The following is a 19,026-nucleotide window of genomic DNA, read 5'->3' on the forward strand; positions in this document are numbered from 1 at the left end:
CCGCTCCTCGGTGCAACGTTCTATTCTTGGCCACACATTCATTCTTGCTCTGGGCACCGATCCGCCACGGCTTGTGCCATTTGTAGCGGCGGGCCCACACAAGCGCTACTTCCTGCATCCGGCCCTAACATCCTCACTTCCGCCCTGCTGGTCAATCTGCAGGTTAGCAGTCCAGTGAATTTCTTTCCATCGTGTACTTAATGAAGCAGTGGCAGAAGCGGCGCGGGAGCGCCGACTTCGCACTGAAGTCGTGCCAAAGTCCTGCCCGTCTGCGCCCGTCTGCGACTGGACGGGACCAGGGGCTACTCCCTCTGCTCCCGGTTATATAACATACTCCTGCACTGCCTTACTGAGTCTGCAGCCGCCTCCCTGTACTTTTGTTCCTTTACTTCGCTGCCAAGATGCGCCGCTGAGTTGTCCAAAATGTGCTCTCACGCTTGATTCTGCCATCCCTGATGTATGTACTACTTTACCCATACTTTGGGATACTCCCTCTGTCACACATTCTACATATATTACCCACATGACTTGCCCTGATCTGTGTTTTATCAGCTTAAATTGCTGATCTCTCTCTAAACATAAGAGAGACATTTTTGACCTCCTTATGTTCTCAAGCCCTGCAGCCATGCTTGTGACTGAAACATGGCTATATGAGAGCTCCGGCCCGGACATCGCCATGGCTCTCCCTAATAATTACACCTTTTTGTGAGAAACCGAGCTCACAAGGAGGGTGGTGGTATTGCCATCATCTTTAAAAGGGAATATTCCTGCAAATGGGAAGATCTTGATTTCCCCAATTGTGAAGCCGGTCTCTTTAAGCTTTTACTTTCTCCTAATTTTACTTTGACTGGAACTCTTATTTATCGTCCTCCGGGCTCGGCCTGTGCATGGGCATCTTCCCTCCCAGAGCTCATTGCCCCTTTGATGTTACAATCCACCAACTTCCTAATAGTGGGCGATTTAAATATTCACTTCAACCATATATCCTGCCCTATTAGTACTCGTTTGCTACAGGATTTGGCTGCTCTGGATTTACATCTGCATAATTCTGGCCCTACCCATAAAGCTGGTAACTTACTGGACCCCATTTTTTCTAATCTTAACACCATCACTTGCCTTCCCCCTCAGCCCATTGTCTGGTCCGATCATTTCATCATAAAGTTTTGTTTAAATATATCCGACCACCACAAATCTTCTACTAGTTTACAACCACATAAAGCCAGCAGAAATTGGAAACGCTTAGATAATGGTAAACTTAACACCTGCCTTGAGAATTCTAGGCCCGCGTTTCCTACTATCACTACTAGAGATGTGTCCTCTATCAACTCCTGGCTGATGACAGCTTTAGATTCTTGTCTTCCAGCTCAGAGGAATAAGCCTCATATCCACCATCCACCGGCCCCCTGGTTTAATGACACACTTCGACAGGAAAAATCTCGCTGCAAGAAACTGGAATGCATTTGGCGTTCCAATTATTACATCGATAATAAAAAAAAATATAAGACTGCTCTTCAAGCATACCATGCCGCCTGCAACACTGCCAGGGCCAACCATGCCAACATCACTATACTCAATGCCCAAAATCGACCTAAGGCACTTTTTAAAGTAGTAAAAGATCTATCAGGCATGTCCTCTGTACCTAAAGATCCATGTCTCGATACAGAACAATGTAATTCCCTTGCCAATTTTTTCCTTGAGAAAATAGATAAAATGTATGCTAATTTTAGCGCCTCTTTTTCTGATGCATCTTGCTCTCATCTACAAACACCCCATTCTTTAACTGTTGAGGCATCTACTGCTATTCCCCCCGCCCCTCAACTTCACTCCTGGGATTTGATTTTGTTCCCTCTTTTCCGGAAATACCTAGATGAAATAAAATCTGGCTCTCCCCTTGACCCCATGCCTTCGCAAATACTTGGTACCCTGGATTCATCTACACTTCAGATTATTTTGGATCTTCTGAACGCTTCACTGGTTGAAGCCACGGTCCCACAAGCATCGAAGCATGGCGATGGTGGTCCCGTTGATAAAAAAGGCCAATGCTGACCCAAATAATCCATCTAATTTCCGGCCCATCTCTTTGCTTCCATGCAACTCCAAAATTCTGGAAAAGCACGTCAACTTTCTTCTTACTTCCTATGTTGAATCCTCAAATTTCCTTCACTCTTCACAATCCGGGTTCAGGGCTGGCTTCTCCACTGAGACCACTCTTCTTGGAGTATCAGAGACCATCAGACGACAGGTGGACAATGGGGAGACAGTGGCACTCATTCTGTTAGATCTGAGTGCCGCATTTGATACTGTCTCCCATACCATCCTTTTGTCCACCCTGAAATCTATTGGCATTGATGGCCCTGCCCTGGCCTGGATTGCTAGCTTTCTTTCTGACCGCACTTTTCAAGTTTTTTCCTCCTCCTCTGTTTCCTCAATCCACGCTTCTTCTCACGGTGTTCCACAGGGTTCTATCCTTAGTCCCCTCTTTTTTAATCTTTATGTTAGACCTCTAGCCTTCTTAGCTGAGCAAGCAGGTCTCTCTATTTACTCTTATGCAGACAATACTCAAATTGTCTACTCGCTCTCAACCAACAAACACCTTCCCATGTCCTCCCTTCGGTCTGGTCTGGAACAAATCTCTAACTGGATGCACAGACATAAATTAAAACTGAATGGAGATAAGACGGAGCTGCTTCTGTTTGGTCCGACTTCATCGCCCTGGGGCCCGCAACATTGGCCTCAGCAGATGGGCCCTATTCCCACCCCTTCAGAAACAGCTCGTAACCTATGGGTCCTCTTTGACAACCAGTTGTCAATTAAGCAACATGTGGTAAAAGTCTCAGCCACCTGTATTACCATCATCAGGTGGCTGAGAAAGATCACGTGGATGCTTCCAGCAGACACCCAGACGAATGTAGTCCAGGCCCTTGTTATATCACGGATGGACTATGGGAACATCCTTCTTCTGGGTGCCTGCAAGGAGGTCACCAAGAAACTACAGGTGGTTCAGAATATGGCAGCTCGCCTCATCTCTAATCTGCCCGCCAGGTCCTCGGTCTCCTTCCATCTGCGCAATCTGCACTGGCTGTGCATTGAGTGCCGAGTGAAATTTAAAGCTCTTTGTATAATGCATCACATTAAAACTGGCAAAGCCCCGAAATATCTGTCCTCTCTGGTACAGCATTATGTCCCCTCCCGCACATTGAGATCCTCCACGCAAAATAAGTTTCAGATCCCGCGCTTCAATAAAGCCAAAATGGGTGGTCGCTCGTTGGCGTTCTTAGCACCTTCTCTCTGGAACTCCATGCCTCAACCCCTGCGATCTGAAATCTGCTACCTTAAATTTCGCAGGGGAATCAAGACCTGGCTTTTTAATTCTTAAATCTGTTGCTTAACCCTTCTCAGCTCATCTCACCTTCTGTTTGTTCACTAGCGCCGGGAAACCTCCGGGTAGCTGTGCGCTCAACAAATGTAATAATAATAATAATAATAATAATAATAAAGCTCGTTGTTTTCCACAGGTATTTCCAACAGGTCGAGGTGGACGATATAACGATGGACCAGTTCAAATTCCTCCAGCTGAATACCGGACTTTAAGATTATATGCTGAAGATCCAAGGTTTCGTCAATGCATTCCGTATTTGTTTCATCTACTGTATGAAAGTGATTTGTCTGGGCTTTCTTATGCAGTTAATCATATACTGAAAAGTGGAGCTCATCTGCAAAATGTTTCGGCGAGGGACCTTATGGAGAAAGTCAATCTGCAAGACAGTATTTTGTAATCTCAGCTAATCAATCTCATGGCATGTCAGCGTGGAACAAACAAGTATTTGTTCCGTCGTCATGGGGAAATGAAATGTATGCTAAGAAACTTAGGAACTTCTACATGGTTCCTCACTCTTAGCTTTGCTGAGTATGCATGGGACGACTTACTTCAATTTCTACGAGAGGCAAATGGAAACATACAAAATATAGAATTGAAAACACCTGGAGAACTGTGTTCTTTGGATCCAGGGAATGTTTGCAGATATTTTAATCATAGATTTGAAGCTATGATGTCTTTTATTACCAACAAAAAAAATCCTCCCCTTGGAGAGGTTTTGGATTTCTTTTGGAGGAAGGAATATCAAGCGAGAGGTGCTCCTCATATACATATGTTGTTATGGATTAAAGATGCACCCAAACTTGGATCAGATTCGGATGAAACAGTGATGAGTTTCATTGAAGAGTATTCAACATGTGCTGTTCCAAAAACTACTGAAGAAAACAGTTTAAGGCAACAAGTTTTACGTTTTCAATCTCATTGTTGTGGAAAGTACTGTCATTGAAAATTCAAAAACAAGGAAAAGTACTACACAAAATGTCGTTTTGCGTTTCCACGACCAGTGATTTCTAAGGGAAGAGTAAATATTTGATGTCATCTCTACGACATACTGTGACGAGGAAATCACCCAAAAATACATATAATTTAAAAAGAAACGAAGAGTCCAAGTACATCGACTACAACCCAGTGATTTTGTCTATGTGGAATGCTAACATGGATATTCAGTTTGTTGCTGACAACTCTATTGCTGTGGCTCGATATGTGACATCTTACATCACAAAAAAAGAAAAGACAGAACTGAAGGAAATGTGGGAGGACATTTCACATGAAAAGAGTCTAAGCAAGAAATTATACAGTTTCAGTCTGAAGATGTTGTCGCATCGAGAAATTGGAGCATATGAATGTTCTGATCGGTTATCATCAGCAAGTCTCTATGCCAAATCAAGAACAATCATTTGGGTGAGTCTAGGTCTTACTGCAACACGAAACCGAGTTTTGAAATCTGTACAAGAAATTGAATATTTGGCGGAGAAAGAACCAAACAGTACAGATATTTTGAAGACAAACATGTTGGATACATACTATCCAAATAGAAGTACTCACCTTGAGAACACTTGTTTGTATGAAGTTCTGCAAAACTACAGTTATAAGAGGAACATCACAGAAGATATCAATAATGAAAAATATACTGTCATTGGGTATGAAGGATGTCTAGTGAAGCAGAGAAAAGGCCATTTGATTAATCATCGAAAATTGAGTTGCGAAGCTCCAGTCAAAAGAGAATTTTACTATTTAGCTCTTTTGCAACTCTTTAAGCCATGGCGTACAGAAGAGGAACTACTTGGAGATTTTCTCTGTTATGAAGACTCTTTAAATGCAACTAAGGATACCATAGAATGTCCTGTTTTTCCAAATTATCTGCAAATGTTGAACGAAGAAATAGAGCAAGAAACCACAATTGCTGAAGAGATTGCTAGAGACAGTTCTCAAGACAGTCAGAGTTCTACTTCATTGAGTCAGGATCCACTAGGAGGACCAATTATCCAAAATGAAGCTGCAACTGCCATGGATGAGGTGGAAAGAGCTATGGAACAAGCTCAAGAGGATGTAGTTAACTTAAAAGATTTGGTAAAGCAACTAAACATTGAGCAGAAAAAGATATATGACGAAGTTACAGAACAGATTGAACATGGATTCAGACATGAGAAAAAGTGTGCTCATGTACATCATTTAAGCCTGTTCGACTGTACGTAAGTGGATAAGCGGGAACAGGAAAAAGTTTTCTGATTAAAGCCATTGCAACTTATTTGCAGAAAAGGACTGAATCACCGCTGACTTGTGTTGTAACTGCTCCAACTGGACTGGCAACACATAACATTAATGGGATTACTCTACATCATTTACTGATGCTGCCAGTTGAGCATGATAATAAATTGCATTACAACAAGCTATCTGGAGATGCGTGTTCTGAAGTTTCCAGAGTCTTGAAGAAAATGAAACTTCTTATCATTGATGAAGTAAGCATGGTCTTAAATCTAATGCTTGCTTTTGTGCATTTGAGAATGCAAGAAATTCTTAGAACAGAGTATGATGTGTTATTTGGAGGAAAACACATTATTGTTTTTGGATATCTACTGCAGTTGACTCCAGTAAAAGGACAACCAGTGTTTAGAATGCTTACGCATGAAGATACCAGGAAGTCCCTTGGAAGCATTGGAAATGCTAATATATGGTTAACTTTTAAATATGCTGAACTGCTTCAAAATATGCGACAGGCAAAGGATGAAGATTATAAAAATATTCTACAAGATGTAAGTATCGGAAAAGTAAGTGCGCTTGGGAAAGAAGCTTTACATGCTCGATTAATTTCAAATTTGTATCCAAATGAAAACTTTCTTCCAGAGAATATTTTTAAAAAAATGACTGAGAAGAAATCTGAGATATGTTTGATGCCAACTCTGCAAGAATGTTCCATCTTCAACAACAAAATGTTAAAGTTAGAAAATGAAGAAATTGTGAAACTGGAAGCAATAGATAAAATAGAGCATATGGGTGCAACAATTGTTTTGTCAGAAAATTTGAAAACAAAATTGGATTCATTAGAGAAAAGTATTTCTAAAACAGCTGGTTTTGAAAAGACTCTGAATGTGTGTTTAAATTGTCGTATCATTTTGAGAAGGAATTTAAATGTTCAAAGAGGTCTGGTAAATGGAGCAATGGGTTATGTTGTTGATTTTGTGAATTATAGAAATAGAGATGGAGTTGAATTTTTAAAATAAAAATTTGATGGCATTGAACAAGTACAACAAATCAGTCATTGTTCTGCTAGATTTCTGCTTGTAAAAGACTTATATGTCCGCCAAAAACAGTTTCCTGTTTGTTTGGCATATGCGGTGACAATTCATAAATCTCAAGGTTTAAGTGTAGATAGTGCTTTGGTGAACATTGGAAGATCTGTGTTTAAAGAGGGTATGGCATATGTGGCATTATCACGAGTCAGAACTTTATCAGGATTGTACTTGATTGAGTGTGATGAAACAAAGATTTGTGCAGATCTAGATTGTGTTAAAGAATACAATAGGTTAAGAAGAGAGTATGCTCCACATTTGCCTCAATATCCTCTGTTTGAAAAACGTGTGGTAGGCCGAAAAAGAAGAAATGAGAATAATTGCAGTGAGGTAGTAAGACAAAAAGTAGATGAAACTGTAATTCAAAACAGAAAGAAAAAGGATTCTGATTAAAATGTTGTTGGATTTCAGTTTGAAAACAGTTCTGGTGTCAACTGCTATGCTAATGTAGTGGTTAATGTTGTTTTTTTTCTTCAAACTTTACAAGAACAGATTGTTGAAAATCGGGATCAAAGATTGTGTGGTTTATTGAATTCTGTGTTTGAGAAATGTAGCAGTGATAGAGCAAAAATAGAAAGTGTAACAGAAATTCGAAATATTTTAGATATGTGTTCTGGTCAAGATAAATTTTCACAGAACATTCAGCAGGATTGTCAGGAATTTTTAATGTATATGTTTGGTGTTTTGGAAGATGAAGGTGTAGATGTAGATAATCTTTTTAGCCTTTCTTATCAATGGCAGCATGACTGCCACAACTGTAGTTCATCAAGTACTACTAGAATAGACACTGAAAGATTTATATATTTGACTTTACCAGACTGTAAATCAGTGTCATTTAAAAATCTAGTTAAAGCAGCAGATCATAATATGGTGTGTACCCAATGTAAGTGTCCAATGCTATCCACATTATTTATACAAAGTTATGGTCAGTATATCATTTTAGTTTTCCAACGATGTAGACCTGATGGAACTAAATTGACAACTTGTATCAAAAATTTGGTGGCTTCTCAGTTATCAATTTCAGGAAGAACCATTACAACTGTAGCTATTATTTATCATGACGGTCCTTCGACAACATCAGGACATTATACATGCTACTTAAAATGTCAAAAAGGGGGGCGTGGCCAAGATGGCGGGGTGAGCGGACGCTTCTTCCCGCAGCTCCTCCGGCCCGACTAGGCCCGAGCCCTTTTTCGTTAGCTTCTCTCCCCCCGCTGAAGCTCAGCGGCTGAGAGACGGGCGGCGGAGACCTTGGGGCACGCATTGATGCTACTTTGGCCCCGATCGCTCCGGCGGAAGCATGCTAAAAGACCGATTGCAGGACGGCGGAGCGCCTTGGAGGCGGAGCAGATCGGGGCGCTGTCCGGATGCCTCGGCTGGGGCCTGGTGCTGATGTCTAGCGATCTGAGTGAAGCTCGCCCCGGTGCTCGACGGGGATCGCCAGAGGGATAACGGCTGTGTGACTTCACTGCGCGAGGACCCTGCCGTGTGATGGTGGTGGTGCTTGGACTTGCGGTGGTGGCCTCTCATGTGGTGCGGGCCCCGGCCCCGTGGCCAGTTGGCGACAATGCTTAGGAGCGGAGCCGGATCTACTGTTTCTCCTCTCTAGCCGGACAGCCCTGGTTAGAACTTTCCTCCGTATGCCTGGCTTCTAGAGTGGCCCTGGTGGCATAGCTGGGCCTGGACGGTCTACCTGGCCCCGCCCAACCGCCATCTTGTCTTCACGGCGACGGTGACGCAGCCCTCCTTCAGTGTCGCTTGAGGTCGTCTCCTACACCTCTGCTTTTGCACAGCTCTCCCTTCCTGCGGGACGCACCAGCCGGGGTTCCCCTAGCGGGGATCCCTGTTGGAATCTTGACTGAGCACCGAACGGCTCTCTGACTAGACTGGCCCGCCATTTTGTCATCTGTGGCGCAGGTCCCCTATCTGGCCGGGAGTTCCTTCTTGAGGGACTCTACCGAACGTTGGAAACTCATCGAGGGCCGAGTCTACTGGAGGTGGCCGAAGCCAGTGTTCCTGCTTTGGTTGAGTGCGACAGAGTACGGGACACGAATGTCCGGAAAAGGAGGATCGAGGAAGGGGGATCGCACCCTGCCGGACATGCTTAGCAGGGCCCAGCAACAGCGGGACAGGGCGCAACCATCTCCGGGCTCTTCCCGGGCCTCTGCGGACCCGACCGGGGGTGAGCCCCCCGTCACGAGGTCCTTCATGGAGGACCTGTTCAGCTCGCTTAAAGCAGACTTCCAGACGCTGAAGCAGGAGGTGGCCAGTGAAGTACGCGAGGTCCGCAGGGAGGTGGAGGGCCTTGGTGAGCGGATGGAGACGGTGGAGGCAGCGGCCCAACATCGGGACGACGAGATCGTCCATTTGCAACAGGACGTTCTCCGTCTCAGGGAGCAACATGTTGAACTCCAAGCCCATAACGAGGACCTGGAGAACAGGTCGAGGCGGAATAATATACGGGTACGGGGTGTACCGTCTGCAGATGAGGGGACAGACCTGGTGGGCTATTTGCAGGACTTGTTCCGGGAGATTCTGGGAGAGGCTGCGGACTTTCCGATCCGCATCGACAGGGCCCACAGAGTCGGCCGACAGCGACAGTCAGCGGCACCTTCGCCGGACATCTTAGCCTACCTCCCTGACTTTCCGATGAAGGAGCGCATCATGTCCGAGGCCCGCAGGAAACAACCATTGACGTTCCGAGAGCGACCTGTGGCGCTGTATCAGGACCTGTCGGCCATCACATTGCAGAAGCGCAGGTCCTTCAAGATTGCAACCGATTTCCTGCGCGAGCACGAGACACCGTACTCCTGGGGGCATCCCTTTCGTTTGATATTCCGTTGGAACGGGGTGCTGCACCAGCTGCGCTCCTTGGAGGATGTTTGCGGCGTCTTGGGGCTCACGGCTACTGAAGAGGATGGAGCAACACCGACCTGGAGGCGCTCGGATAGAGGAGGACGACGGCGAGCGCTGGGCGGCCTGACTCGCCCACAATCGGAGCGGACATGGCCAGTGCCCTGAGAGAAGCGGCCAGGGACTCGGCCGCCTCGAACGTTGTGGCCTTGACTGCCTAGACTCACTCCGGGGGGAGATGGACACAGCTTCTTCGGTGCCAGGTTCGGGGGTCGGAGGGAGGGTCGGGGGGGAGCGGGGGAAGCGAGTGGCCGGACGTCCACTTTTGGTACTTTCTGCAGACTTGTCCGTTTTGGGACTTGACTGGGGCAATGGGTTGTTTGTGTTTGAGTTGGAATTTGGCTAGTTGCCATTAGTTCGTTTGGGGTGGGGTCGGGAGTTGTTCAGGGGTTGGGAAGGAACCGTCCGATATTTCCTGTGTTCACGCTTGGTCCTATTTTGCCTGTCCTGCCCTGCTGCCCTGTGCCCCTCCCCCTCCAGTTGCCTGCCCGCGACATAGCGTCTCCGGACTCTGGGAGATATGTCGTCCCTGAAGGTGGTGACCCTTAATGTTAAGGGTCTGAATAACCCTGTAAAGCATAGGGCGATTTTGTCTCTACTGGAGGGGACACAAGCTGATATATGCCTCCTGCAAGAAACCCACTTGCTGTCCCGTGACTGCCATAGAATGCGCTCTGCCAGGTTTCCCACCCAGTTTTTCTCCTCTGCTGCGTCCAAGACTGCGGGGGTGGCTATTCTGCTAGCGAGCTCCTTCAAGGGGGAGGTGTTGTATAAATTTGCTGAACAGAAGGGGAGGCTTTTGGCATACCGCCTCCGCCTGGGGGGCACATCGTTTACTATTGGCTCCTTATATAGCCCGAATGACCATCAAGAACGCTTTTTAGATTCGGTGCTGGTGGATGTAACTGCCTCCCCCGATCGTCATGTTATCCTAGGGGGTGACTTAAATATAGTCTTCGATTCTGCATTAGATAGGTCAGCGCAGCGATTCCCGCAGACTGGGGAACTTTCCCAGGCCGGGAAGGCCCGAATCACCTACATGGATTTGCATGACCTTTGGCGCACCCTCCACCCTACAGATAGGGATTACTCCTATTATTCGCATGCGCACCGGACCTACGCACGGTTGGACTACTTTTTGGTTAGTGGACCGATGCGTGCCGCTGCCACGGCGGCAGACATTGGGGTCCTGACACTGTCTGACCATGCGCCGGTCGTGGGTACGTTTGCGTGGCCGGCGACCTCCCCCTCTCGGGGGGTGTGGCGTCTTAGGGACACCCTTCTGCACAAAAAAACAGTTGTAAAACATATTGAGGAGGCAATATGGGACTACCAGGCACATAACAGTAACTCAGACACCTCATTGGCGACACAGTGGGCGGCGCTGAAGGCGGTCCTCAGGGGGGAATTCATCTCCATCTCCTCGGCAGAAAACAGGGAGCGGCAGCGGAAGAGGGAGGAGCTGACTTCCCAGGTCCGGGAGCTCGAACAGGTCCACCGCTGTACGGGTGCTCCAAGGGTTTGGAGGCAGTTGAAGGCTGCCAGGAAGCTCCTGTCGGCGCTGGACATGGACAGGGCGGAATACGCAGCGTTACGTCTGAAACATGCATTTTACACAGGGGGGGAAAGGTGTGGCAAACTCTTGGCACACAGGCTCCGTGTCGCGCAACAGAGTAACGTAGTGAAGGAACTCTTGGGTACGGACGGGGTGGCTGTCTCGGGTGATGCGGCGGTGGCGGAAACCTTTTGTGGTTTCTATGAGGCGCTGTACACCGGGGAGCCCTCATCGCCGCGGGAAGCCGTGGACTATCTGGAATCTGTGACCCTTCCGGCGCTAGACCCCGCTCAGGCGGAATATCTTGAGCGCGATATCCACATTGGGGAGGTGATTTCCGCGATAGCCAGACTTAAGCACGGGAAAGCCCCGGGCCCGGACGGTTACACGTCCCTGTTTTACAAAACCCTTTGCCCGGTTGTGGCCCCTATCCTCGCCCGGCTGTTTAACTCTTTCTCCGAATCGGGGGCCATCCCACCGGATCTCCTGAGAGCGACGGTCTCAGTGATCCCGAAGCCTGGGAAGGATCGGGCCTTATGTGGCTCATATAGGCCCATCTCGCTCCTGAATGTCGACCTCAAGTTGTACACGGGGATTCTGGCGTCCAGGCTGGCCCTGCACCTCCCGGGTCTGGTTGAGGCCGATCAGGCTGGTTTTGTGCCCGGCAGGCAAACTGTCGACAATACTAAGCGAGTGACGCACATTCTGGAGAAGGCTTCGCGGATCCCGGGCGAGCGGATGCTTCTGGCGGTGGATGCCGAGAAAGCTTTCGACAGGGTTCACTGGCCTTACCTCAAGCAGGTGCTCAAGAAACTGGGCATCCGTGATAAATTCTGCTCGATGGTTTTCAATTGTTACAGGTACCCTTCAGCGACGGTGAGGGTCAATGGGTGCAGCTCCCGTAGTTTTGCAATCGAGCGCGGCACGAGGCAGGGGTGCCCTCTTTCCCCACTCCTCTTTGCTCTTTACAAGGAGCCGTTTGCCCAGAGGATCCGCCAAAACCTGGATGCAATCGGGATCAAGATGGGGCAGTATGTTCACACAGTCAGCCTCTATGTGGATGATGTCCTGCTGACCCTGGACGACCCCAGGAGGTCCCTTCCCGCCTGCATCCACGAGTTGGATGCTTTTTCACAAGTGGCGGTTTCAAAATGAACATGACCAAGTCGGTGGCTCTGGATGTGTCTCTGGCTGCGGATACTAGACGGGACCTTCAGCGGCTCTTTCCCATGCAGTGGTCATCGTCCCTGGTGCCATACCTGGGGATTCTGCTGGCGCCGACGTTGCCAGAGATGGTAATGGCTAATTACACCTCTCTTAGTAAGAAGATCAAGGAGGAGCTTGGCCGCTGGAGCAAGAGCCTGTTGTCTTGGCTTGGCAGGATTGCTGCGGTCAAGATGACGGTTCTGCCCCAGATCCTATATCTTTTCCGAGCCTTGCCGCTCCAGCCTCCAGTGGGTTGGATCAGGCAGACACAAGCTGACATCGCACGCTTTGTCTGGCAAGGCCCCAAGCCGCGGATGAAGAGGGTTCTCTCCACGCTTGCCCCGGTGGCGGGGGGCCTTGGTATTCCGGACCTCCGGAAATATTTTCAGGCGGCGCAGCTGCGATACCTTGTGGAGTGGAGCAGGTGGGAATCCGATAAGCACTGGCTCTTTCAGGACCAGGCGGTGGCAGGGCGTACCCTCCAGGAAGTTCCATTCTTGCGCCGAGTTCACCGCCCCCCCCAACCTTTATGCTTTCTTTGTCACGCGGGTTCCCCTGAGGGACACGGTTTGCGAGGTTCGGGAACTCACCACGTTCCCCTCGCCATTTACGCCCATAGTGGATAATCCTGATTTCTCCCCAGGGATGGAGCCGGGTGCTTTCTCCCATTGGAGGACGGCGGGCTGCCGAGTGCTCTTTCAGATTTATGGGTCGGAGGGAGTGATCCCCTTTCAGCAACTTCAACAGGAGTTCCACCTGACGGAGTCGGATAGACTGCGATATATGCAGGTCCGGCACTGGGCGCTTCAACCCCAGGTGCGGGACACCGCTGATCATCAGATAACACCATATGAGCGGTGGCTGGTGACCCGCGCCTCTGATGCTAAACTGATCACTGATCTCTACAAGTTCTTACAGCCCCCTCCGTTTCACTACTATAATCCGGGCAGGGAACGATGGCACAGGGAATTGGGTAGGACACTTAGCCACAAGGAGTGGGACCAGATTGCACACCGTGCGAGACACTCAGCGTATCACACTGGCCTCACTGAGACATTCACCAAGGTGTCCACATATTGGTATTACACCCCAGAGAGACTGCACGAGATGAACAGGCATATCGAGAAGGAGTGCTGGAGAGGTTGTGGTCAGGTGGGGACCCTTTCGCATATTCTTTGGGATTGCCCCTTGTTGGCCGCATATTGGAAGGAGGTTCTTGATGAGGTTGATATGCATTATGAAATTGAATTACCGCGCTTTCCGGCGTATATATTGCTGGGCCTTCCTAATGGCCTGATGTATCCGCTGAAGTCCCGTAGGGGCAGGCAAATCGCGATAGCGCTGGGCTCAGCGGTTCAGAACATCCTAATCCACTGGCGCACCACCACGGTCCCCTCCATCACTGGCTGGTTGCACAGGCTTTGGCATGTGCTGGGTTTGGAAAAATTGTCACTCACGGTAGCGGGGGAGATAGACCAATTTGATGAGCTGTGGCAACCCTTTTGTGCGCTATTAACTACCGAATTTAGGGAACTCACCTGTCCGAGGTACCTCAGGCTCCTAAGTTTGACGCCACCGGTGATTCCAGCAGACTAGGAGGGGTAGCGGGGCTGGGTTCCTGGAGGGGGGGGTGCGGTGGGGGGGCAGGTAGTGTTACTAGCGGTACATCGGACAGGGGGGTTGGGGGGAGTTGGGGTGTTTGGGGGGGGTTCTAGGGGATGGTGGTTTTTTTTTTTGTGTTATTGCTTATTATTTTCTGCTCAGACTGATGGTGTTGACTATGCTCAGAATGGAGGTATTGCTTATATTTAGCCTTTTTCATTTGCTGTTGCCTCCTTTTCCACAGCGGACTAGTCCACCGTCGCACTCGTAATGTCATGCTCATTTCCTTCGCTTTAATGTATGTAACCCTAACCTCCTGTTCCCTCTCCCTATGTTTTTGTCTTAATAAAATGCTTTAAACCTAAAATGTCAAAAAGGTTGGAGTTACTGCAATGATTCTCATTTGACTTATAAACAACGTTTGCCTTATGACTTAAAAAATTCTTACCTAGTGTTTTTAAAACCAAAGTTTTAGTAAAGGTAATTGGCCTTTGAAGACGGGAGTAGTTAATAAAAGTTAGTTAGTTAGTTAGTCTAATGTTTAATATTATTTATCTCATATAGGTACTGTAAGTGGATCTCATAGTAAAAAATACTCATATATCTGACACTATTTGGCCGTAAGGAAAGTGTAAGGTATGATGTTCTTAGATCTTTTTTCATAGGAAGTCGATGAAATGGAAGTTATAGAGAACAGCAGACTTTTTTTCCACCAAAAGGATCTTCACTATCTACTTTTTGGCCTCAAGGAAAAGTAAGTGAATCAAAGATTAGTGTACATATATGATTTGTAAGTTTTTATGTTTTTTTTTTTATTACAATCTTTTAGATTGTGTTTTTTTTCCCGCTGTTATATGATGAAGAGTTTGAACTCACTAATTTAAGTAAAATTCAATATATTCTGAGAACAGCAAAAATAAACAATGTAACATATTGTATAAGTCATTCTATAGTTTGCATTGTGTAATTTATATTGTATTCCCATTGTCTCACACTCATTTTCCTTTTTCCTCCCTTATTTAGCTCTCTTTACTCACTTACACTGCCTTTCTTTCAGTTTGTTTCATCGCTGTTCCTTTACTCCACTTCTTTCACAACTCCTCAATCCAATTTCAACTGTCTGCATTTCCTCTCTCCCTTGCACCACTTTTCAGGTTTCTCACATTCTCCCAGTACCACTGCTTTAGTTCTCTTCCCCTATCTTTCCTTCTTGTGCTCCTCTACTCTTTTTCCTTTCTTCACTCATTGTACTGCAGTTGACTCAGTCCTTCCCTTTGTCTTTCTGTGTATTTACTTTCTCACTCCTTTTTCCTCTATTGTTCTATATTAACCTCATTCCTTTCATCCCTTCACTCTGTGATTCCCCTTCACTCACTCTCAGTCATCTTCCATTCCTCTTTCTTATTAATGGATCCTCATTTAGACTCCTTTCCTTTTCAGTCATTTTCCTTTTACTTTCTTCTCTTTCCTGATTTCGTTTTGGTATCTCACATTCTTTTAGTATCTTACTTATCTTCAGTAATTTGTTCTCCTTATATTTCTTTTTCCCTCTTTTTTGTTTTTCTACATTACTTTATTTCTGTTTTTGTATCCTTCACTATTGTTTTATTTCTTAGTACACTTTTTTAATTTTTTACCTCTTGACCTGTTTCTTCTATTTTAAAATATATATTTTACTAATTATAACTTGTTTTTTCTTTTGTATTTCACGGATACAAAGTGTAGTATAAACATGCAAGTAAATTTTCATTAATGATATGGTAAGTGCGACTACAAAATGTAGTTTGTCATCACCCTTTGCTTTAACTTCACTACTTTTCTCTCACCCTACCTCACCCCTGTTTCCTTACTCTGCTTCCCTCACTTATTCCTATCCTCCATATTTACTTCTCTTTTCCTTACTTTCCTACCACATTCAACTTCTTTCAGTGCCCCTGCTCATCCACACTCCCTCACTTACCTTTTTTTCTGGTTCACTTAGTCCCTTTCTGACACTCCATCCTTTACTCTCTCTGGTCTTTCTCTCTGTCACTCCCCATGTCTTACCCTTATTCACTTTTATCCACCTTCTTTCACCTCTCTTTACTTACACTCACTGCTCTTTTCTTTCCCTCCGTCACTGCTGTTCCTTTTCTCTGGTTCCGTCACTACCTGTCATTCCCCATCCTTTACTCTCCTTCCTTTTACTTTCATCACCTATTCACCATCTCCCAGAACCTCTGCTTTAGCCGTCTTCCTCTTTCTTCTCTTCTTTTGATCCCTTATTAATTTTCCTTTTCTCAGTTACTTCCTCTTATACCTTTTCTATGTTTTACTATCTATTACACAGTCCCTCTGTGTTTCTCCCTCTAGCTCTCTTTCTCTTTACACCACTCTCTTTGTCCCCATTCCTCAAGCTTACTCCTTCATTATTTTTTTTTCTTTTTTTTTTTGGGTGCGCTGACGGGACGCACCCCAGTACGTGCACTGTAGCGCTCACCTGTACGCGCACCGGGAGTGCTCCAGAGTGAAATATTAAAAAAAAATGAATATACTTTAAAAAAATATATATTATATTAATATACAATATAGAATTTATTTTTAGAAAAACATACATTTCTAAGCTATAGATATTTGCGAAAAAATAACCTTAGAAATTCACTAAAAAACACATAGGTATGAGGCCCTATAAAAAGTTAGGAATTAGCAGTTAAAAAACCTATGAAATTCACAGAAAAAACCATAGGTTTCACACCAGTTATAGTTAGGAATTAGCATTTAAAAAAACCTATGAAATTCACTGAAAAAAACATAGGTTTCACACCAGTTATAGTTAGGAATTAGCATTTAAAAAACCTATTAAATTCACTGAAAAAACCATAGGCTTCAAACCAGTTATAGTTAGCAGGAAGTTTTACTCGCATAAAACCATTGAAATTCCCACGTTATAGTTAGTTGGACTCACTATAACTTGCGCGCCTACAATGCACTGCTGATGACGTCACATATTACATCACTCATGACATGGTCAGTGACATCACTCATGACATCACTGATGACACCAGTCAGTGAATGTGTGTCTTTCTGAAAAATAAATATGTTTTATATATGTATATGAAAAAGGTCGATGGAAGAATAAATGTTTAAGTAAGTAACTAAAGGGATGTTTTTTTTAAAAAAAATTAATTGGTAAATTTGGCTTATTAAGTGTATCTTAGTGAATACATATATTAGCGAGTAATGTTTAAACATTTAAATATATGTATCAGTGTTTCACTTTGTGTATAAGTGGCTGCATGGGTTGGTGAGTAGCTACATGTGTGTGTATATGGGTTATTAGATGTTTTTTTTAGTATCAGTATGAGTGTCTGCATGGTTTGGTGGGGGTGTTACTTAGCACATAGATGCATCAATGATTGACTCACTGTTTGTATGTGTTTTGAAGACAGCATATGTGCAGGAATGTATGGGTGGATGAGTGTGTCTATGTGTGTGTTAGTGAGTGAATGACTGTCTCACTAGTGTCTTTATCAGTAACTACATATTTTTTAATCTAGTATATGTGAGTATTGATGTATATAAGTGAGTATATGTGAGAGTGAGAGATTGTAAGAGTTCCTGTTTAAATAAGTTTGTGTTTCTATAAGTGATTGTTTAAGACAGTAAGTATGTGTAAGTTTCCTTAGAAGTAAGGTGGTTGTGTGTGTATAGCTGTATATGCAAATAAATGGATGTTCAATAGTGTATTTGCATGTGTGAGTATGTGTGTGAGTAACTTTTGGATGACTGTCGGTGTGTAACAGGATGTATAGGTGTATCACTACATATGATGAGTGAGTATATGTATGAGTGACTATATAGAACTGTTGGTGAATGAGTGAATGTGTATATAGATGGTGGAACTACTGAATTGGTTGTTGTAACTGGTATGGGTATCTCCATTTTTTTGAAAATGTTAGTTTCTATTTTTGAATATGTGTTTCAAGGGTTACATTACACTGAAAGGAGGTCTGTCACTCTGTCACAAGGATGGTGTCATGAGTGATGTCACTGACCATGTCATGAGCGATGTATTATGTGACGTCATCAGCAGTGCATTGCAGGTGCGCAAGTTATAGTGAGTCCAACTAACTATAACGTGGGAATTTCAATGGTTTTATGCAAGTAAAACTTCCTGATAACTATAACTGGTGTGAAACCTATGGCTTTTTCAGTGAATATATATATATATATATATATATATATATATATATATATATATATATATATATATATATATATATATGTATATATATATATATATATGTATATATATATATATATATATATATATATATATATATATATATATATATATATATATATATATATATATATTTTCCAAAGCAATTTATATATATATATATATATATATATATATATATATATATCTCATCACACGATTCCTGACAATGTTACCAGGAAAAAACGGCCAGCACACAGATGATGTGATCTGTTTTCTTTATTCCGTTTCCGAACCTCCCTACACCCCCGACAGACGCGTTTCGCTCAAGGCTTCGTCAGTCAAAAAAAAAAAATATATATATATATATATATATAATATTACCTATTACCTTCTGGCTGTCGCCAGTGGGTAGTTATAGTTAGGACCAAGTTTTCATAGGAAGAGCATTTTTTGTTTTGCTTATCACTTTGGGGTTGTTTGACAAATCTTTATGAAATTTTCAAAACAAATTCTTTGTTCATATCAGCTCCTATATTGAAAGTTTAAGGGTGATTGGTCAAGGGGGGCTGAGATAAAAGGGGTCCGAAAATGTGTTTTCTCAATGTTCATTTCCATAGGAAACTTTAGACGAGGCTACAGGTCGAACGGATGAACGCAATTACCCCAAATTCGGCAGGGAGAAGGCTCTTGGTCTAGAAAGCATTGATTTGTTTATTTGGTGTAAATTGGTTTAGTAGTTTTGGAGAAATATCGAAATTTACAGATATCGATATTTGGGAATTCTGCCATCTGATTGGCTGAGGAGTTACGAGCACAAGCTTGCTGCTCATTGGATGCGAGCGGTTGTAACTAGGAAGTGTTGGCCACCATTTTGTGATTC

General features: G+C 44.6%; 1 protein-coding gene across 5 annotated transcripts in view; it reads left to right on the forward strand.

The window, feature by feature from the left end:
- The window catches only part of MLIP (muscular LMNA interacting protein), a 1,527,370-nt gene that overhangs the window by 1,252,486 nt on the left and 255,858 nt on the right, over positions 1-19,026 (forward strand). The gene's annotated exons all lie outside the window — the stretch shown is intronic.

Source organism: Lissotriton vulgaris, chromosome 6, assembly GCF_964263255.1.
Source record: "Lissotriton vulgaris chromosome 6, aLisVul1.2, whole genome shotgun sequence".
Lineage (NCBI taxonomy): Eukaryota > Metazoa > Chordata > Amphibia > Caudata > Salamandridae > Lissotriton > Lissotriton vulgaris.